We start from the raw sequence: 22,989 nt of genomic DNA, 5'->3' as shown, positions 1-22,989 counted from the left end.
AGGCCTTTATTTTTTATGACCTCTGTCTACGTCGACATATCACGTTTCACATACCGTCATGTAAAGGTACATTATAAGTTGTTCACCGATCACGAGGCGACCATGTGTTGAAGTACCCTCGATGTTTGGATATGTTTCCTGACCCGTCGATGTTTGTTTATGACCGCTCGATGTTTGTTTATGTTCTCTGACCCCTCGATGTTTGTTTATGTTCCCTGACTCCTCGATGTTTGTTCGGGTTCAGGGATCGTAAACAAACGTCGAGGGTACATCAACCCATGGAGGGACTTGTGGGACCAGTGAACAACGTAAACATCTTACCGAACACCTCAATGTTAATTTTGATCTGGGTTTTAGCACGGGTATGGGATCGTACACTTCTGCGAACCAGTGTGAATACAACGATTCGAATCTAGTATCTTGCTGTTTTTCCCGCAGGTACTGTTTTAGTAAAGTCGCCACGGTGTAATTTCTCTTCTTAGTATTCACACAGACTAAATTTCAACGTTTTGTCAAAATTTATTTATTGGACTGCGAGGCAAATCATTCCAGCCATCGCTAGTTTTTGCAGACAACACAAGAAAAAATAGATTTTGAGTTATCTCCCTTCCACGGACTCGATTTCGCAAAACATCGATGATTTCCGTACGTCATACGTGAGTCAATGTTATTCGAGATAAAGAAGTACAACCGCGAAGTACCGACTGAGTTGTCATTGGCAACGGGGTGTATGGCAGTTAAATAAAGAAAGGATAACAGAGGCACGTAACGTTAAAATTGCTTTGGAAGGTGATAATGTTCTGGACAATCACTCTGTATGATCATTGTGTCACAATATGACTCAACAACATCAAATACAAGAATGACTTGTAACGGATACTTTGTAGATCTCATACAACAGATAACAGAACAAACTGACATGGATCAGAAGTATTATGTATTCAATATTTTATTGTACAGGAACATGCCATTAAATAGCATTCACAAAACACGAACCCACGAAAAACAACAACAAAGAAACAAAAAGAAAGAAGTACGAAAACAGACCAAAAGACTGCTTCCATTAAAGAATAGATTCCAGTTTTACACTTTCGCAACATACGGCATTTTAACCCTGAAAACTGCATGCACAGAAAACATCAAGACTACTAAAACTGAGACTATTTGAGAGTGTGTTTGAGTGTTTGAGTGTTCGCTTGCGGGTTTTGTTTTGTTTTTGTTTTTCTTTGTTTATTTTTTAAATATTTCTTTTTGTTTTGGTGTATGTGAGTGCGTGTGTGTGTGCAGAGAACACTCGTGGGTATATTTCAAACCAAGATCTGTGATTTCCATATGCAGAGACAACGTTCCTGTTCATGAAGACACATGATGAGACAAGAGGGTTGAAGCAGTGTGGTTTAGGATTTTAGGAGTTAGCCGAAGGACATAATCCCCAACGCTGATATAATATGTTAAGAGTATTGCACTTACAAGTGAGAGTATCCTACACTTCAGGAAACATGTGTGAATCAAAAGAATCTTGCATCTTGCTGTTTTCTCGAAGGTATTACCTTAGTAAAATCGCCGCGGTGCAATACCCCTTCTTAATATTCACAGGGACTATAGCTGAAAGTTTTGCCAAAATCTATACGAAGAAAATCGTTTCGTAGCCATCGCTAGATTTTGCAGACGACACAAGAAAAACAGATTAAGAGTTCTCTCTTAGATCGATTACCATTCGCAAAACATAGGTTATTTCTGTGCACCATGAATGATTCAATACCATTCGAGATAAAGAAGCACTACCACAATGTACTGAATGAGTTGCAATTGGCAGCGGGGTATATAGCAATCTATCTCGTAAGTGGAGGACATTGAAAATAATAGAAGAGCGCTTAGCCAACCAGAAAACGACATGGGGGAGATAAAGATTTATGTTGTTTAGGCAGGTTACAACCTGAATCAACAGTGACACGACTGAAGATCTCATATATATGTAACATGCTTAGCCGTCTAAGACGTAATTGTTTAGTTTTTAATACTGCCTGATACTGCCTGATACCTTCGCTGAAATCAGTAAATCTCAAATTAGGATATCAAAAGACCTGGACTATCACAGAGCATTTCCATAAACAATAAGACACCCTCCTACGGTAAAGACGATGCCCATGTGTCTTTTTAACAGTAATTGTAATTTCTAGTCACAGAAGAATGAGACAGAATATATCTCGGAAAAGAAATGGTTTACGTTGTCGCTTACCAGCAGGTATGCTGGAAACCAGGCGTCATATAAATTTATTATTATATGCAGATGTAAGGAACTCGGTGCCAGACTTCTGTTGCCCTCAACCACAAGGATCCCTTCCTCTACCGATACAAAGGTTCAATCCACGGCAAACAGGTTACCCAGTTTGGTCTTTCGACCAGCAATCGGGTGAGATTAACCTATGTACCTAAAAGAGCTATTAGCGTTATCCAGCACCCACCGCGAGGAGGTTGCTCTTAAAGGGTGCCCTCAAAGACAGAAGGGCTTTTCATCTGGAAATATGACTCTATAATATGTTTTATCACTGTCATCACAAACGAACCAAGGGAGACTAAAGAAAAGGTCAAGAAGTAATGCAAAATACTTTTGACAAACGGGTCAGCAAGACGGGAGGCATTGGCATTACCGGAACTTACTACAATAGCTAAAATTTCGCTGGCTGCAGTCATTCTGGAAATACTGACTTAATCAGCTATGCACATTACAGAGTCGTACGTTGAACCATGCTAATCCCATTAGCGAATTATCCATGGTTAGTGTCCTTTCAAAAGTGCAGACAAAATCTATATTTAGCCCCATTCTCCAGATTCAGCTTCTCCTCCCTTTGTCAGGTAGCGACTGATGTCATTGGTCTTGCTGCTTCAGAGGAATCGCCTTCTGACCTGAGGACACGCAAAACACAACACAATGTTAGTCTTTATTATATTACTTAAGAATAATCTTACCGAGGTCATGGTAGCTGCATACGTTCGTCTCGCAAGTATTGTCAGACGAAAGCTTTCTTCGTCAAAGGGACTATGTGCCCTGTTTAATGACGGAAACGCTCATGCTCTTGGTCAGTTTCAAACAAAGTTTGTCAAGAACACGGTTTACACAGATAATCCATACGAACCTACTCAGAATTACATGGAAGACGGTCATTAGTGGATTACCTCCTTCGCTTCCTCTTGATATATATGTATATGCATAATCCAGACAATCCAATAGCAATGACGGGTACAAGAACTCCGAGCACAATAGCTAAGATGTTATGATGCTCTGCAATAAAGGCAAAACAAAGGTTACCCTTCATCACATAATAAGATTTTTAGAAGACATAATCACCTGCATCCTGGATACGTGCATACAATCACAAAATATAGTCGGTGTATGTATGCACTTAAAAACGTGAATAGTTATAAAGCGTGTGGGTAAATGACATTGGAGAATCAGCTGTTCATGGTAACACTCACATATATCCTTCGTTCAGTTTTGTCCAATGTTGTCTGGTATGATTATGTGAACTAGCAAAAGTTAAAAACTTGGAAGATAACAGTTTTATAAACGTCTTTTGGTGGAAGGTATTTGAAAGTCATAATTAGTCTGAGCATGCTCAGACGTGGAGGAAAACATACCTGCCGGTGTGGGTGCTGTTGTTCTCTCAGCTGAAACATAACGGGAAAATCAGTAAAAGCCAGCATATCATATACCATTACAGTGTAGGGGATATTCCATATTATCACATTTCCCTTAATTTCTTTTCATCATCTGTTTCCTCCTTGAATTCATCATTTGCATTTCATCATCTTGTAAATCCATGATCCCTTACTTTATTTAAAGGTATATAGTGCAAACTACCTCATCTTTTGTAATAATTCACCAGACCAACCAACAGCACCAAAACTGACGCTCACTCATTTTCATCTGTTATGGCAAAGTGAGTGAGTATGTTTTAGGAATGTTTTCAACTATGTTCAAGCAAGATCACGGAGGACATCAGAAATGGGACAATATGGGGAAAGCGTGAATGTCTTTAGAGTTATAACCAAGGCCAATCTGAGACACCAATACCGCAATATTTGGATATTTGCATGGCTAAATAGCAGAACTTACAATTTATAGATCTCACTTACCTGGCCTAGAGGTCGAGGTGCCATGTGTGTTGCGATCTGTAACATTATTATGGAAAGCATGACATTTCGCAAAATATGAATCGATTTGAGTTGCTGTTTGTACTGTGAGTTGAAATGAAGAACACACGAGTGGCTACTTGTGAACGAACTGTGACGTTTTGACAATTAATTTTGACATAAACTCAGCACTTCACTTTCTGGTGAGAAAGTATCATGCTCAAAATGCTAAAATCTAAAAGCAAAATATCCAGGAGCATATCTCACCTTCTGTCATACTGTCGTATCTGGAAAATATCTTTCATCGGTGATCATGCATACTTTATAGCATAGCTCATATAACAGAAATGGTTGTGAAGGTATTCATTTTAATTAAGTATGCATTCACATACTTGCAGAGGCTATTATTTTTTCTATTATTAATGTGTATGTATATCATCCAGTTGGTTTCATTGACATAGTATTCAAAAACCTGATGAATTATTTAGGTATCTAGTTTTCCTCTTATTCATCTTGCTGCTGCTCGGCATATATACTCTTCGGCAAAAGAAACGCCAACAATGTGAAATGATGATATTGACAATGAGTGAAAACATGGCATTTTTTTTTTCTGCAAAGTGTACTTTCACATGAGACAACGATAACTCGAAAGAAAGTACTCAGTGTGTTTATTCTCCACATGACATGAAAGTCCATTAAACCAACATAGAAATCACATAACGCAACCTTCAAAGGAAAACAAATAAATTTTATCGTCAGTGACCCCAATTGACATCAGCAAGAGCTGCACATCACTTCCCTATGCTGTTGAAGACACGTCGAATGAACCTTCTAGGAATGTTGATGTAACCGTCAACAACACTCAGTTGCGATTGTTGCAAGTAAACAATAGATGTGCTCGCTGTTAATGAATTTGTCTTTCCATCTCATCCCAGAGATGTTCGATGGGATTCAGATCCGGGCTTAAAGCTGGCCATTCCATGATGTGGATGCTGTTGTTCTGGAGGAATGTCTATATCAGTCTTACTGTGTGCGCTCTCGCTGATGACAAGATGTCGTCTTTGAGCAAAAACATGGCCGAATTACCGGTTTCTGCAACTTGTCGATGTAGCGACACCCCTACCTCGACCATGCCCATTCTTCTGAAAGATTACATGTTGAACATGACGTCCCCAAGCTTATGGTACCCCAAAACATGAGGGAGGCCCTGCCCAACAAGCTCTCTCCAAAACACGGGGTTCGGAGAATCTGTCATCTTGACGGCGCCATATTCTCACTCTGCCGTCAGCGGTATCGACACAAAAGCGACTTTCATCTGAGAAGACGATGTTTTGCCACTGCTCATTGCGCCAGTTGCGATGGACTGTCTCCTAGTTCAGTCGACCACGTCCATGTCGTGGCGTCAAACGTGAACCAACGTAACGACGGCAATGAAAACCAGCCTGAGAGAGACGACGACGTACAGTATTGTCGTTGATGGGTCTGTTGTATCTTCCTATGATGTTATGAGCCGTTGAGTGAGTATGAAGCGATTTCGCAAAAGAGAGGTCGCAATGTATCCATCTTGCCGGTAAGACGTTACACGTGGACGTCCGCTAAGAGGGTGGTCAGCGACAGTGTTTGTCTGCTGTAAACTGCCGACTAATGTGTGCCATAATGCCGCACGTTGGTTGCAGTTCCATGTTTGTTACAAGCAAGGAGTGCAGAGAAAGGACTAGCCAGGTGTTCGAGAAGCACGTGTACAAGTGCCTACAAAGTTATTTATTCATAACCTGTGCTGTGCCGTCTCTATCCTTTCTTGCACTCCTAGCTATCCCTTTCTCTGCACTCCTCCCTCGTAACAAATAGTGAACCGATTCAATATTTTAAGATAGTTTGTTAGACAAGTGTATATTTTTTTATATTTAGGACTAAAATTCTGCACAAACCTCACAGAGGTGGTATAATGTTTTCAGTATTATCAGCGTCTCATTGGGTATTCCATGTTTCTTAGCATTCGAGTTTGACTGCAATTCATCGGTCCCAGTTGAGCCAAACGGACTATAGAAGCGACAAAACCGTTTCGATTCGAGTCGAATGTACAATTCTAACTACATCATGAGCATGTATTTGTCTCATCAGTATTACAGGTATACGGTGTAAACAATAGAGTCTGGACCAGAAATTCCAGTCATTGAACTATGCCGTACCCTGACTGAACATGTGTTTATGAATCACAATGAAACAGTAAGTCATGTTTTCTTGAATAGCTGAGCATACCCAACCGAAGGGATTGCAGCCGTCATTAACATATACAAAGCTTTATATCATCTCAATTTGGGGCATATACAAAGCCCACCATCCTTCGTTGTTTATGCAATTACAGTTAACATCAAGCTATGAAACTACTATGAAACATGGTATGCAGAGCCATAAAATATCCTCTGTGTATTGTAGATTAGCCCTGTTAACTACATCCACTGACATTCACATGTATGGCGTCGCCATAGCAGTGTGAAGTCAAGTACAGAGTGAACAGTTCAGTTTTACCTGATGATGGGGCCAGAACCAGCCCGAAAACGTTGTACCGAAGAATGAAAAGATGTAACCCTGAAAATACCAATCAAGTACCCCATCAAACTAAGAGTAACTGCCAGCTACACCCCAACCTTCCACTGTTTACTCTATTGAGAAATGTATTCATCCATTCTTTGCCAACAATGTTAAATGATTCACCTGCTGTGTGATCTGTCCATAACGAGACGCAGGTAATGAATTATTGAAGAAACATGTGACAAAGGTTTCTACGTTCACACACAGAAAAAAAAAAGAAGAAAAAAAGAAAAAAAATACCGAGGAAGCTAAGACAAACAGTTACAAATGTGCTATTCAAACTTATAAAAGTGAAATCACAAACAACTTTGGTTGTTTTGTTTTGGGGTAATATTATCATATTCTTCGAAATCAGATTTCATTCCGATTCGCTGATTAAAATCTCCCCTGCATAATGCATAAATATCTATGTACAGCACCACAGAAAATCTTTACAGTGTGGAGTAATAGCGTTTTGAAATGGAACTGTAGGCATGGAATCAAGTCTAAAGATTAAGGGGCGGCGGGGTAACCTAATGGTTAAAGCTTTGGCTCGTCACGTCCACGTTCGAATTCGCTCATGAGTACAGTGTGTGAATCCCATTTGTGGAGTCCTCCTCCGTGATGTTGCTGGAATGTCGCTAAAAGCGACGTAAATCTCAGTCAGTCAGTCTAAACATTACCTTGTTCCGTAAACGCAACGCATTACTTTGTATCAGACCATCACAAAGTTGAAATCATTTTCATCATCTAGCTTTGTGTTTCCCATGGAAATGTGTTCTCTGCCTTTTTATAAATACTTCATATTCTTAGAAAAGCTGAACCAGATCTAAGTAATTTATTCCTGTTATCGTTATACTATCTATACTAAAAGCACAAATGCAATTTAAGTGAGGTTTCAGAAATATCCTTTCACGTAACTGTCACAGTTCACTTTGGTCTTACCCTTTTTGTCAGCGTACAATGATGCGTCGTATAATCACCATATAACATCGACCTCAGTTGTCACTCTAGCATCAGGTACAGTCCGTTTGATTTCATTTGAGACCGTTGAATTGCTCACTTACAAAAATAAATTAATAATTTCAACAACACAAATTTGGAACAGTCACTTGAAAAAAGACAGATCAACTGTGGTGATTTGCCGGTAGTAGTACAGAGAGGTGTGCGAGTGGCATGTTTGAAACTGAAATTTCACAACAAACAAATTGCGATATGTGACAACAAAATAAGATAATATTTCGCTGAACATAATTTGTTTGGGTGTCCATAATTATGAGACAAATCATCAGAGTTGTTCTGATATTTGGTTTTGTTGAGATTATTAGATTTTGTGTTAGTGAGTAATTCATCGGTCTCAAATGAAATCACTTTACTTGCTGGTATTAGTACGTCTTGCCCTGTCATCTTTCCTCGCACATTGTCTTCCCTTTCTCGTGGAATTGGTTTCAATACGTCATCTGTTGTCCTCTAGTCTGATTGGTTAGGTCCGTGTTGTTTACGTATACCACTCAAACATTTGAGGATCAAGTTTCGATCATGTCACCAATTTGTCCAACACAAGTGAGTGAGTTTAGTTTTACGCCGCACTCAGCAATATTACAGCTATATGGCGGCGGTCTGTAAATAATCGAGTCTGGACCAGACAATCCAGTGATCAACAACATGAGCATCGATCTGCGCAATTGGGAACCGATGACATGCGTCAACCAAGTCAGCGAGCCTGACCACCCGATCCCGTTAGTCGCCTCTTACGACAAGCTGAGTCACCTTCCAATACAAGACTGAAGTATTCCATTAGACAATGATAACTATAATAGAAGCACAGCTGCATGAGGACGACGCATGAAACCACGGGCACCCTATGTACAATGTGCTGGAAAGTGCAGGTGTAGTGACAGAACTCATGCACATCACTTTAACAGCACATCGACATTTTGTGCTGATATTTGCATTGGAGAAAGCATTTATGTTCCTTTACCGTGAACAATAATATTTTACGGATCTTTTATACAGTATGCATCGCCACGACTTCAAGCCAACCTGACAGTCTACAAACCACGAGGACAACCGAATTCAGAAGATACATGGGCATTTTTGAAGCTTGGTCAATAACTTTCAGACAGAGCTTAGTATCCATACCTGACGTTTTGAGCCTCTACCCATTATTGAGACCCATGTGATCACCAGCGTTCTACTACCCTGTGGGAGAACAGGTTTACTCTGATCACATATACTCCTTGACTTGCCACAGTCAGACATGACTTGAGTCAGTGTAGTTCGCCTGAGACAGAGCCTCAATTGCCTATGTGAGTCTGGTGAACATTCATCTGTATCTCAATGAACCAATGTCACAAGCATGAAGGCTGGGATGGAGATGAAGATCACGTCAGTTTGTTGAGGTCTGGGATGGGCCCCACTACCGTTCACAAATGAATCTTTCAAACTGCACAAACCGCCATGTACAGGTGTGGCTGAGACAAGGAGAATATCAGAAATCCCACGTGACACCTACAGAGGGGTTGCAATCGAGGAGGGATCATTAGAGTTGGAGAAAACCAATAGTGTAGCGTATGGTGGTGTTCGCTTAAGGGATGACCCTGGGAATATGTTCGTGAGGCAATATGCTGGTGTAATCCAATCTGACCTCCCCAAACAATGACGCACAGCTTCAGCGTCACAGGGTTGTTAATGTCCACCTAGAACAGGTGACAATTGTCCGTGCATGGAGTGCCCAGCCCCACCACTTGTACCAAATAGACAGGTATATTTCACGATGCATTATCTATCCTCAGAATGTACAGGAGATCTCTAGTGCTACTGAGAGTTGATTTGGTTTGGTGTTAAGGAAATTGTTATCGGATATGATAACAGACATGTTTACTAGCTGTTCACACCTGGTGCTCGTCACTCGCCACACGTAATTAGATGTTTTAGAACAGGTTCTCTCCGCCCGTTCAATATCTACTGTCACATCTTTTGGTAGTATTAGAGCATTTGATAGTAATCAGAGAAAACAGACAATCCACTGACTGACAATCCACTGCCTGGCAATCCATGGACATCATTCTATCGCTTCACGTAAACTCGGATAGAACGACATGCATCGACCTAGTGGACAAGCCTTACCACCCGACTCCATTAACTATCAATGGCACAACACCTGCTTAAAATCTATATTCATTTATATTCCAATATATGCATAAACTAAACTGAAGCTTGACAATGAAGGTTACCTTAATATTTGACGATAACTGAACAAGATAGTTTTCTTACGATCTTAACCTTACTTTACATCCTGACTTTTAGTCAGCAAAGATAAATTAATGTCAGCATTGTCTCTCGCATTGACGATAAAATGTAAAACAAATGAATGACGATAGGTTATTGTTAATTTTGTGCGCTGCAGAAAATCGTCTCCACATAATTATGTACGAAAAGTGTAATTGTACCATCCCAAAAAAAGAAACGCAAAGGCGATTTGTATTTCAAAACATCTATTAATTACCTATTGTGTTCAAACAATCATCAAAATATGTAACAAAAGTGTTGACAACATGATTTAAATTTACACAACTGCACAAGTGAAAAATCGATTTTACCTGAAATGTCGATTTTGATGAGATTTCATACAACGATTACAAAGGCATCACCACAACGCAACCGAAATCACCTGCCAGTTGAAATTGAGCACCAAACAGCATTCATTGTGTAGCAATAAAATCAAGATTACTTTCAGAAATTGGCATTAGTTTTGAAAGGGTTTCAAGGTCAAATCACGTCTTGACGCTTTCCGTTGAAAGAATGCATGCTGGAGATTACCAGTCTTCTGTTGCCAGGCTTTTGAATGTTAGTATGAGCAAGATATCATGGCTTGCAGTCCGTTGCCACCAAACGGCTATTTTCAATTATATGTCTCCCGTGGAGACAGACCTAAAGTTACCGCTGCAGCCCATGATCGGTACATCCGGGTACTGCTGTTGCTCGATAGCTGCCACGTGTGAGAGTACAACAGCCAGGGTACCTGGACTTCAGAGGATATGCGATCAAACTATACGAAACAGGTTGCGAGAGATTGGTCTGTGAACCGGGTAATTCGAAGTCGGGTCGTGCTACGTCGTTACCATCGTGCTCAACGTCTCAGTTATCTAAAAGTATCCACTTGATTGTATAGACATTGCCTTCTAAACTGGTGTAAAATTTCATGCACCAAAGTCTATTTGTGGACGATTTATACGTGTTTGAAAATACAACATTTTCCCTACCGATTTTTCGTCTATGCGTTTCTTGTTTAAAAAGTATATGTCAGAGACGTGCAGCGTGACGTTGAGGTATCCTATATGAACGGGGTTATATTTCATATCTAAAACTGAGAGTTTCAATGATGTTGCCTCTCGTTCACTTCTTGTACTGTTGCATTAGAAACGATTTCGTTCTGCCATCGTTCTACTTTTCCTTTTTCCCGCTCTCAGCAGTTATGTCATTTGTCATTAAACCCAGTGTTCTTGCCAAGTTTTTACTTAGTTTGATGTGTTGATCTCCATTCCTCAACATGCCACCCATTCATGGAGTTTCAGACTTGCTCTGATGGGTTTACAAATTTCTTTGTCCAGCATACACATTTTGTAATAACCATTGGTCAGCAGGTGACGACTGTTGTCGATAAACAGATTGTTGTTTCTCTGCACTGATATTCGTCCATCGTGATATGTAGGTGATATTGCAGATCGCGACCTCAAGTCATCCGACCGTTTTGTTAATCATGTGCAGCAGCAGAACAGGTTCGCTGTTCGTGATTCCAAGGTGTGTGTCGCACATATTGTACATCATCATAAGTAATAATTCAATATGCCTGCACCCATGTACACGCTGGGAGTGATGTAAAAATGGTAATATAAGCGCTACCTATTTCATTCTTATGATGGTAATGGCGGATGCACGTAGTTCCCACTTTCGAGCTTTACTTTTCGATATCTTTGGAAAGTATAGGCTTGATTCGATCATGAGTGTAAAGATAATAAAGACTGGTTTCACAACCAGATGCAGTTGTGGAAGAATCAATTCAATTTCGCTGTCTGGTGCGTGATGACTGGTTGCGACGTGACCTTCAGCGACATGTGTCATGATGAAACGAGTCGGTCCATGTTTCATTTACATGTTTACTACCATATCAGATGCATCTTGAAAGAAATCGGGGCCCCGATTCTGCAGGACAATTGATTGGCATTTACTGGGTATGAATCAGGGGATGGGTATTCCGTACGATGAAGGGTGACCCATGAAAGAAGTCCTCCCACAAGGAAGACGATTGGAAAACGTTTCTGTTGGACACGTCGAAAGGGTTTACTCGCCCCGGTACCATACAGTTGAATGATTGTGCCTTGCGACGCGGTCCCTTATGCATGACCATTGTGTGTTCAAGCTAACACTGTGGGATTCTCTATAGTTTCTCTGATAGTTTCTCTCTTTTTCCAAAGTCCAGCCCAAAACATTGTCTTCAATTCTGACGATCAAAAAACAGACTTCTCCCAGAACGACCCTGTCTTCATTTCCATATCTCGAAAATTAGGCCACCGATTTTACTCAACTTTTGCATGCACATCCACGCAAGTATAGACACTAGTGCATTTTGGATCATGCCCTTGGGACGTTACGTGATTCAAAACCATTACTATCTATACAACTTGAAGTGAACTGCCAACTCAAACTTCATAGCCTTAATTCCATTCTGATAATTGTCGCTGTTGTTGTATTTATGGATTTTATGTTTGTTTTTGTTTTGTTTGTGTCTGTTTTTGATGGTTTCGTTTTGATTTTGGTGTGGAGGCAATCGTCTATGTGACCAGCTGTATGGTTCATGTAGTCTGGTTCGGTGACTACATAATTCACTCAGTCAGTTCTCAACATAAACTTGTGTATATTTACTTTACCTGTAACGTTTAACCTCCCTTTAAACTCCACGGGGATACCGGTGCTCTGCAGGGCCAGAATACACTTGTAAACCCCATTGTCTTCTCTTATTACTTTTGTAAGAGTGAATCCAATTTTGTCGTCCTCTAACAGGTAAAACCGGGTTTTGTAGTTTTTGTTGATACAGAGGGAGCGCTGTGGAGATAAAAAAATTATTTTATCACTTGCATCAGTCATATGGTTATGATGAACATTTACAGGTGCCAACTTTGTCTATAAGAAGATTAATTCAGTAGATGTATATTGCAGAGCTGAAATGTTCCGGAAAGAGATAGTCACTGGAAATCTTGTGGAAGCACAAATGACAAGTATGTACTGAATGCCTGACTCAGGTTTAGCCAAATGTGTACACAGCCAATTGCAGCAATGTGAATATGTTTTAATGATTCGGCCAGTATTTTCTGATTTGGTTTGCCAACCACTTGTTTCAAATGCTAGGGTTTGCAAAAGTCATCCACATTATACCGTAAATTATGGATAAAATGATGTCTCAAATGTTGTTCACGTCCAAAGAAGGTTCATGTGACTGCTTTGGAAGAACAATCTGATGAACAACTCTCCATTCATTATAAGCAGTCACACCTGTTGACCTCAGTTTCTACATCCCAACAAATTCATGTCCTTGAAATAATGGCACACTTTTAAACCTTGTCAGCTTCTATTAAAGTCACTGTCCTGTTGGCAGGAACTTTGATTTCCTAGTCTTCTCAGTGTAACTTATCTAACTACGCTTTTTCCAGAATTGGTTCGTCACCAAATTGTCCAAATTTGGAGTAGATAAACAACCCGGAGAGAAATCATTCCCAAAAAGCATGTCCACACCTTTGTTTGGGAGAAACTGCGTGACCCAATTTTCAACCACAGACATTGTGAGGTCAGTTGCTTCTATGAGACATGTTTCCACAGTGTATTTTCTGTAATCAGTGATAGTTACTACAGGGTCACAATGTTTAAGTGATAGCATATCACAGTGTTAGTGTTTTAGTGGCATGCCTTTAAGCTAGTGCTTTAGAGTTGCCTCCTTTTGGTTAGTTTTGACTGTTGGTAAACACGAGCCAATCGCAGAGGTTCCATACTTTGCTTAAATGCTCAAGAATCAGTGACTGTGTATATATAAGGGTGGTTGTTAAGTTTACGACACACACACTGACTTACACTCAGAGTAATACACAGAGCTGTGTCTTCATTTAGCCTAACTACATCTGTCTGCCTCTTTGACCTACATAATAAGTATATTCGAGAGGGGCCACTATGTTTCACTGAAAATCAAGACTTTGGTGAGCTGACATAATATTTTTGACCCATTACTTTAGATTTGACTCAGTTGCATTGTACTAGAAACCTCTAATGGGACAAGGTCCCTCCCAAGGGTCCAATTTCTGGGCCCTTCTCCCGTTCCACCATTTCCTATACAACTATTGTGTTGCATACGAGTTACGTGCAAACAAAGATAGGGTCGGGTGCCATAAATTGAAGGCACTGTTTTTCAGCTAGGGAAACCGTATCAATTGTAGAAGGTGTGTCTTTCAAATACAGGTTCGGTTTGCTGTCTTTAATGTCGATGAAGTCGGTGGTGTATGTTTTCATGGACCATATCCAGGCCCTCCTAAGTAACTGAAGAAATTACAGAAAATTTGAAGGAATTGCATCTCAAATGTAAACAAGCGAAGCCCACTCATGAAACAATTGCAGCGATATGCATAGCTTATCGGTAATAGCTAAAACACAATGCCCCTATGTGAAGCAATGTGGATAATGCTTGAGACACGCTCAACCATCTTCTCAGCTCCGATCCATGAATTGTCAGTCGCGTTCTGAAACACACACATCTAAACATGGCGTCATTGGAAGGAGCACCCGTGTCGGTGAGTTTTAGTTTCTACTGTTTCATTTTTATAACTATCAGTCTTTGAACACCCATGTTGAATGCGTTTATGTATGAGGTGTTGTTGGAGACATAGATTATTTTTTTTAGGATAAGATCGTCACTGTACAAGAGTGTCATAAGTCAAACCCCTGAAGGCTTCCAATCTTCAGACGTAAACAACCTCCAGGGGCATGACTTATGACACTTTTGTGCAGTGACAATCTTTTCTTGAAAAAACAATTTATAGTCCCTACAACACTTTATACATACATTCATTCAACACGGGTGGTCTAAGGTGGATAATTACAAACAGTAGGAACAGTAGGAACTAAAAACAAAACTCAATGCTATGGATGTTCCTTCCAATGACGCCATGTTTAGATGTGTGAGTTTCAGAGCGCGACTGACAAATCATGAAATCTCCACAGAGGGCCGAGTGTGTTTAAGCATTGCCCACATTGTTTCCGATAAGGACGTTGTGTTTATGCTATTACTGCTAAACTACCGAGGTTTGCGAGTGGACTGCGCTTGTTTACATTTGAGATGAAATTCCGTCAAATTTGCTGTAATTCCTTCAGGTACTTAGGGGGGCTGATATCAGACCTGTGGCGCGTTTTGATGGCTTCGACGGATGTCTTACCCACGAGTCTGGTTCATGACATTCACCACGATCTAATCGAGTACAGTTGTCAGGAACGGTGTCCAGTCAGGGTGCGATTGAATCTACTGACGATGACTTGGCTGTGCAGCACCTCGTCACACCTGGATGTTGTGCTTGGCCAGCAACTGCTACACGGCTAGCATGAACTCGCGTTTGTCACTGACTTGCAAAATGCTGGGCTAGGTGACTGCATTTGTGTGTTCCAAGGCTTTGGCAACTTTGTTTGAATCGTTGGTCGTCTTCGGCTTCCTTATAGTGACTGATAACGTTGACAATGGTCAGGATGTAACTGTATGTTTTGACTCTAACCCAGTCATGCGGGAGAAACAAGGAAGTCGGCTAGGTGAACGTGATTTGGTGTGGGCAAGTGACTTTGGCGAGCTTCGGGATATGCGTCCAAGCCTTTCCAGTACCTGCGTGGGTCCATCAGTGTTATGCATGATGTGACGTGTGCCCTCAATATCTGGGTTGTACATGTAAGTGTTGACTCTGTCAACGGCGATTCATTGTTTCATGTCCATGGGAGACAGCAAGGTCTTGTTGATCGTCTGCCTGCCTATCCTGTGTCTGCGACTTCTCAGCATATTCATTTGTTGTTTGAACGTTTTCTTCTCGAATAGGGCTTCCTTGATTCATGTGTTTTTTCACTACGTATTTCCTTACACCTTTCACCTTCCTGCGGCGCACTTGTCCTTCATCTTACCAAGCACTATTTTCCTGGTGGTGTCCTGCAATGGGTTGTCCTTGGGATAGTCACTGGTGTCGTACAGATACATGTGGTTTTTCATGTCCTCATACAAGTCCTTCATTCAAATTTCCATGTACAGTTCTTCGCATAAGTCACTGTACTGCTTTTTTATCACATTGTAGTAGAAGTCATACATCTGAGGTGTTTTCAGAATCACTCACCTGCAAACGCCCGCAAACGCTCGATCCTGAACGCCCGGACGAGCGCCCACGAACTCTCCTCACAGCTAACTCGCCAAGCGAACGAAGACGGCGACCATGTTTAATAGAAAAAGCCATTCAAATCATTGTCATTTGTTTGCATCCACCTGACGAATGGGCAAGGAATAGCCAAGAAACGTCGTGTAAAGCATAAAGAAGAAGTTGACATCCATAACATGTTGTCTCATGCATGTTTAATGTCATTCGTCACCACTCGTCCCTTTCCGTAACCTCCAACAAGAAGACGAAAAGCAATGCGGCTTTTCCGGGATAACACGAGTTGGTCACAAATGGTTTGATGTAAACAAGCGCTTGCATCCATTCAGGACCCATGTGAGCGCTCGCGAGAGGCAATCGCGTGGGCGCTCGCGGTTCTGAACATGTCTCAGGTTTGGACAGGTCAATGACAGTCATCCCCATGTAAACGGGTTGGTTGAATTTGGTGTGGGTTTTGTTCATGTGCAGCACAGCCGACTCATTGTCAAAGATCTTGCTTCAATTGAACACCATTTTCCGTAGTTTAACTTTCTCTCCAGCGGATCTCACCAGCTTGACGTCAACGCATTTTCTCAAGTTCTCCACAGTCTTGTCAAACAACAACTTGTTAATGAGCTTGTAGAGGTTTTTCTTCAAATCACTGGTGGGTAGCTTTTGCAGTCGGATGTATGCTTCCATCCAAGGACTCTGGTGGGACTCGAGCTCTCGGTGGACTTTCACATGTTTCATGCACAGTGACAGGTACAGCTGCGGGTTGTGATAGTGAATGATGTATTTCATTTTATTCCTCCAGTTCAGCACAAGTTTCTCGATGTTGGCAGGCTTGTTGTTTCTCATCAGGATTCGTTGGTAGTCAGACATCCAGTCCGGGTTCACCATCAATCGGTCAGGGGCTAGGGAGTAGCTGTTGTGTGATTCGTGTAGTCCACTTTGAAGAGGTAGCCTTTGTTTGAATCCAGTGCAAGACTCGCGACGTCGATCGTTTTGAGATCCATTTGAATTCTCCATTGGGGAGACACTGGTTCATGGCCCAGCCGTACAGGTTGTTGGTGTCAATGTCGAGGAGGTGTTTGCTCGGTTGACTGGGGTCGTGACTGGGAACGTGCCTGTTGTTGGCTTTGAAGTAGCGTTTGGTGGCCATAGAAATGCCACCTCACACGCCTTTTTCAATGAACAGGTGCATGTTCAGCTTTTTTTCAGCAGGGTGTACCATGAGAGACCGAGAGAGGAGAGGTACTATGCAGGATCCAGGCTGTACTGTTTCGAGCACATTTTCCTGAAGATTTCAAGCACATCAGTCAGCACCAGCATGTCCGTTTTCAGGTACAGGTCACCCAGCGTCTGAAAGCATTCCATGGGCAGTATTCACGTTTCATCAAACCTGGACCAATTGTCCACGTATTTGTAATTGTAGGCGCCTTTTCTCAGCAGCAGAGTTCACGTCTTGGCATCGGTGAAATAGTGAATCATGACGATGATGGTTTCCTGATCGATTCTCAGCTTCAAGTTGCAGGCGGTGTGGACGGTGCCTCAGTACTCGCTGGAGTTCTCAGCCTTCTTCTGAGATCAGGATGGTAATGCTTAGGATTTTCGTGACGACTCTGTTGATGAGTAGCAAGCGCTTGAGCAATTCCTTGATCACGTCAGGATCTTGATAGATGAGGTTGCATCAAGCAATTACTAGTACATACCTGAACAGGATTCGTGCTGCTATGTTTTCTGCATGAAGCTTTGGTCATGGGACAGGGTTGTGCTGGCTAAGTGTTGATGAGGGCTTTGAAGTCGACATAGATGACGTAAGGCATGAACATCTTATGTTTGTGGTTGGCAAATTTCAGGATGTTGTCTTTATTGGGCATGTCGATTCGTCCGTCAGGAAACTGATCTTGTGCGCGATCGTTGCATTCCCATTGTGTCCGAACAAATTGATGGTGATTCTGATTTTCGATTTTGGTAAAGTAAGATGTGGAAGTGGGTTCAGTGATGCTGTCCCAGGTTAACCTGTCGTTGAGAGTTTTGTTTTGTTTTTTTTTTCATGTTGACCATGGCTTGCATGTGCTCAGTGGAGCCATCCGCCTGCTGTTTGTGCAGTGACATCTTCATCATGATCTGAAATTTGAGCACCAAACCATCAGCGCCAAACTCCTGAAGACTACCATGAAAGATTATTACGATGCGCTGAAACGCTGAAAAATGCTGAAAAAATTATGTCAAACTGACTACATGCAATATGTGAAATCCGCTCCGTCACACAGCTCTCATAAATGTCAGCTTGGGTAAACCTCTTGCTCTGTCAACACTGGCCAGAATTCACGGCGTCACGTTTGTCGAACAGGAATTGTATTTCTACAATGACAACGGACGAGGTTTTACTGTGAACACCACCAACGGAAACTGAACTCAGTGCTACAGTGTGCGCGTTAGATAGAGGCGATTTGAGAGACGTTCCACAACGCATCAAGCAAACGCTGGACAGATTGAATCACATCCTACCTATAATAAACAATGATGACGACATCACCCCTTATGAACAGCAAGGGTTGAACAAAACCATATAAACCATGCGAAGTGCACTGGTCAACAACCTCACCAAACTGAACGTGCCTGACGACCACATACGAGAAAATGAAACTTGAACAAGCAGACGACAACAACGATTACATCAGCCAGCTTCCCATCAAGGAGCGAGGAACAAGTGACTTGATTGGTAGCCCTTCAATCTCAAATCAGTCACCACGTTGGCTGACAGGATATGAACCCTGTTTTATGACCCTGACAGGAAACGGTGGAGCAGGAGCAACACCACCAGCACCAGCGCCAGTACCACCCCTGCAAGCTGGCAGTGACGTCAGAGACTGGATCAAGAAACGTCTGAAATGGCTTGGCCAAGCTCCGGCAAAGCACGTCCACAAATCCTGGGCAGTATCATCTCGTTGCTGCTCGGCGGACTTTCATGATCGAGTGATCGATGCGCTGCCAATATATTGCATGCATGTGCAGAGGGAGGTAGTGAGGGGGCAGTGGTGGGAGGCTCTTGACTTCTGGTGGGCCACAATCCCAGTGTCACCGCTTGCCATCGCTCCCACTGGGTTCATATTCAGTCGCATGTCACTCGGAGCCATATACAGTCCAGTGCCGAACATGTAATTGACTTTCTATCGGATGTTTTCCAGCATATTTTGATAGCATTTGATAGCACTTGGCAGGAGCCACGATGGCATCCTCAATGTTTGCCATGAACTGTTTCTGTGCATCGTAGGCCATCCTTTCACCTAAGATGTTTGACTACATTTGTGCCTGCACACCTAGCAGCACCCATATGTATATGCACGAATCGATTCGCTCAACCATTCGCACATGCATGAGTGAACCTTTTGACGTGCCCAATATCAACATTTTCCAATCATCCACAGGGACCTCTTGAAACCTCCTAACGTGGTAACCCTTCCTGCTGTTGAAAGCCATGTAATCGTTGTTCCATTCATTCATCGGGAGGTAATGATACGAGTGGTAACCCCAATCTGTCACCAGCTCTTTGCTGGCTTTCACGAGAGGCTCGTTGTGAAAGATGGGAATGCCCAAACCATGGTTGGGACCCAGCAAATGCCAGTCAAATGCAAATGCGTTCGTAAGCACACTTGTCATACGGATTGTTCACCACGTTCCCTGCTTTAATTGGCGTCCCAATCTCTTTCAGGATGTGCCTGATCTGGTAGTACCCGTGAAACAGGAACAAAAAGCGACTCATTGTGATGTGTGTCGGTCAATGTCACGAGGCACCTGGTCATAGTCCATCAAAATGAACTGATTCTGCCAGAACTGCATCAGGTTGCTAAACCAACTGTGCACTGTTTTGACGTTCATCAGGGAAAACTTTTGTGCTTTTGAAAAGTGTTGATAAATCGAGCTCTGAGGTATAAACCTTCCTGGCTGTCTACCACGATGTTCATCTGATCTGTCCGATGGTTACAACTGCGTGTGCATGCTGAACAATGAAATTTTCAAGCCCATCGGAGCCAACTTTAAACTCACGATGATGTTGAAGACGTTACAGTGGAAGACACAATATCTACCACTAAAAGTTTCTTGCCCGACTACCTGCATTTCATGGGTTTGAAATTCACGTCCACGGTATTATCTGAAGACCAATTGATCATTATCAAGTAACATACAGACAACCATGAGCACCATCGTGAACGTGACTCTGCGAGTTATTGTCAAAGTCTTTCTTAAAAAATCTGCACGGGGAAGATGTAACAATTCTGCTTGGGTTCACCGACGATTAACCTGGGACTAACTGAATATTCTTTCATGAGTGAGTACATATGCACATACAAAAATGGGACTGTACCTAATTGTAGACGACGTGGTGAAAACACTGATCACAGAAGCAAGAGATTCGAAACAAGTCTAGTAAGTGCCCCGTTATTTGAACAAGGAAGGCAACAGGCCCAAGCCTTCCTCATGAAAACCAAACAAATTATCACCAAGGAAGAACATTCATGATAACCTGCTTTGCGGACATCAACGCAACATAGTCAGGTCATGCTCAGGTGGTTTACCAGAAGCTTGTTTCATTCAGCTGAATACAGTTCTCCCCTCGCTAGTCCATTAAACAGGAGAGTCTCCAGGAGGACTGCAAAGAGTGCGTTTGATTCGCCATCATGGAACTATCCCCTCGCTAGTCAGCCAGCCATGGTCTATTTAGCTGAGAGATCACTCATAGCAATCCCCGAGACAGTAGCGACTATTGCCTGATTGCTACCTACTGGGTTATCAACCAGCCATTCATCCTTATATCCGAGGCCAAACACGCAGCGATCACTAAAATCAATCCTCAAAATAAGTTGACCTGCCAAGAGCCACTGCTGAGATCTGCCTTTCATTCACTTTCAGTCACCCATCACCTCGCAAGTCTACCACCTGTGCATCCTTACTGACTACTGAAACCTGCTTTTCATTCATCTTCTGACGGCTCTCAGCTCACTACAAGCATGGCCCAACGCGATGGTGGCAAGACAGCCAAGGAGACTGTCAAGAGCCGTGTTTTATTTGGCTTATGACACATGCCCCATCATATATATATATATATATATATATATATAACAGTTTGATAGCTAGCCTTTCACCAGACTGACCCTATGCTCACTAAAAAGTGATTATTTCCTAAACTATTTGACTGATTTTTGTGAACTTTTGCAGGTCTATCTGCAGATGGTTGGGCTATATCAGAAACACTCTCGAGGACGTCGTTAATTAATTGAAACCTACTTACGACAAAAAACTGATTTTAGTCTTTACCCGACCACCTCATGCTCACTTAAAAAGTCAATATTTCCTGAACTATTCTTTCGATGTTCGTAAAACTCTGCACAACTCTAGCAGTATAGTTAATGGTAGTACGGTAGAAGGACCCGAACAATGGCCCAAAACAATGGCCCAGAAAAAATGGCCCTTGGGAGGGACCTGGTCCCGTACCACCATTCCCTATACTAAGTGCTCTTTAGTCAATACATACAACTGAACATTTTAGACTTGTCAGTGTTTATTTTGCTGGTTTTGAGTGGATTTCAAACACCTTTTGTCACGGCAAATTATTAACCGTATGATACAATTAGAATAAAACATTCCAGACAAAAGGTTATAATGTAGTGCCTTTCATTATTTCATGTATTTGCCACAATCCCGGGAATAGAAAATAGATACTCTGTCTGTGATATGTACCATTTAAAAACGTAGGGGATATTGAAATTAAAGATTGATAAAATGCAAATGAGGAAGCCGAGGAGGAACCCAATGATGCTGAGAATGTAAAGAAAATGTGACAACTTATTCCATTCTTTGGAAATGTTTCATCTGCACGGATATATTATTTTTACTTTTTTTCATGTGCACTGTCATTGACTCGTGGTGTGCTCGCCAAATGGAATATTCCCTGCTTTTGGTATATAACTGGTGCTCCAAGCATTTCTCTTAAACTCTTTTTAAACCAGTTTGTACACTGGTATCTTACCCCTATGCTACCCCTGCTATACTGAGTTTAGTTTTACGCCGCTTTTAGCAATATGCAACATCACAGCGGGAGACACCTGGAATGGGCTTCCTACATCGTAGCCATTCGAACCCGGGTCTTTTGACCACGCTTTAACCACTATGCTACGCCACTGCCCCATTATGTCTAACGGTTTTCTGCGACGAACTATGGACTTGAGGATACTATCATTTTTTTTCAGAGTGTCATGGCCCTATTTATTGAAACACTGGGTCCACAAAAATGAAGTAAACAATATGCACCCATGTCTGCAAATGGGATGTTTCATTACCTGTGAAATAGTTCCTTCAAGTGTCTCTGCTATTTGTGTCTCTCCAAAATACCACTCAATTACATGGAATGGGGGCACTGTATAATCCCAGCGAAAAGAAGCATTTCCACCGATGTATGTTTCCACCGTTACGTCTGCAAATAGAAGTTGCATGGATAAATTATGTCCGCTTCGTTTGGGTTATCTTATCTTAGATCAGTTGGTGTTTTTGAATATGCGGCGGCGGCAGCTGTGCAGTGTAGCAGTGTCACAGTGATCACTTACCTGTGCAGTGTTACCTGCTTAAACCAGGCAGGTGCAATAATCCTTGCAAAGCACATAGGAGAACAAAGTGCTTCTCCCTATAGGTGTATATGAATTGTTATTGGGGTAAGGTAAAGTTAAGGAATGGTTTTACAAATCCACATTTTTTTTTACATTAGGCCAGACCAGTTAAAGTTTTGTTTTACAGATTTTTGTCCTCAGAAAACCTAAAGGCATGGGGGTGGTTGTGTAAAATCACCAGTCAAAGCATTTTT

The 22,989-nt window shown here is 41.9% G+C and overlaps 1 long non-coding RNA gene across 1 annotated transcript; it reads right to left on the bottom strand.

Annotated features, from left to right (window-relative positions):
- Positions 1 to 920: 920 nt before the first annotated feature.
- On the bottom strand, positions 921 to 22,613 carry LOC137289605 (uncharacterized). Its single transcript, XR_010957191.1, has 6 exons — positions 22,472 to 22,613; positions 12,636 to 12,810; positions 4,138 to 4,173; positions 3,640 to 3,669; positions 3,178 to 3,283; positions 921 to 2,907 (listed from the first exon to the last, which is right to left on the bottom strand). It is a non-coding gene; the product is annotated as an uncharacterized lncRNA (long non-coding RNA).
- Positions 22,614 to 22,989: the final 376 nt, after the last annotated feature.

This window comes from Haliotis asinina, chromosome 1 (assembly GCF_037392515.1).
Source record: "Haliotis asinina isolate JCU_RB_2024 chromosome 1, JCU_Hal_asi_v2, whole genome shotgun sequence".
Lineage (NCBI taxonomy): Eukaryota > Metazoa > Mollusca > Gastropoda > Lepetellida > Haliotidae > Haliotis > Haliotis asinina.
Note: the sequence above shows the minus strand (reverse complement) of the source record. Positions and strands in the feature narration are given on the sequence as shown.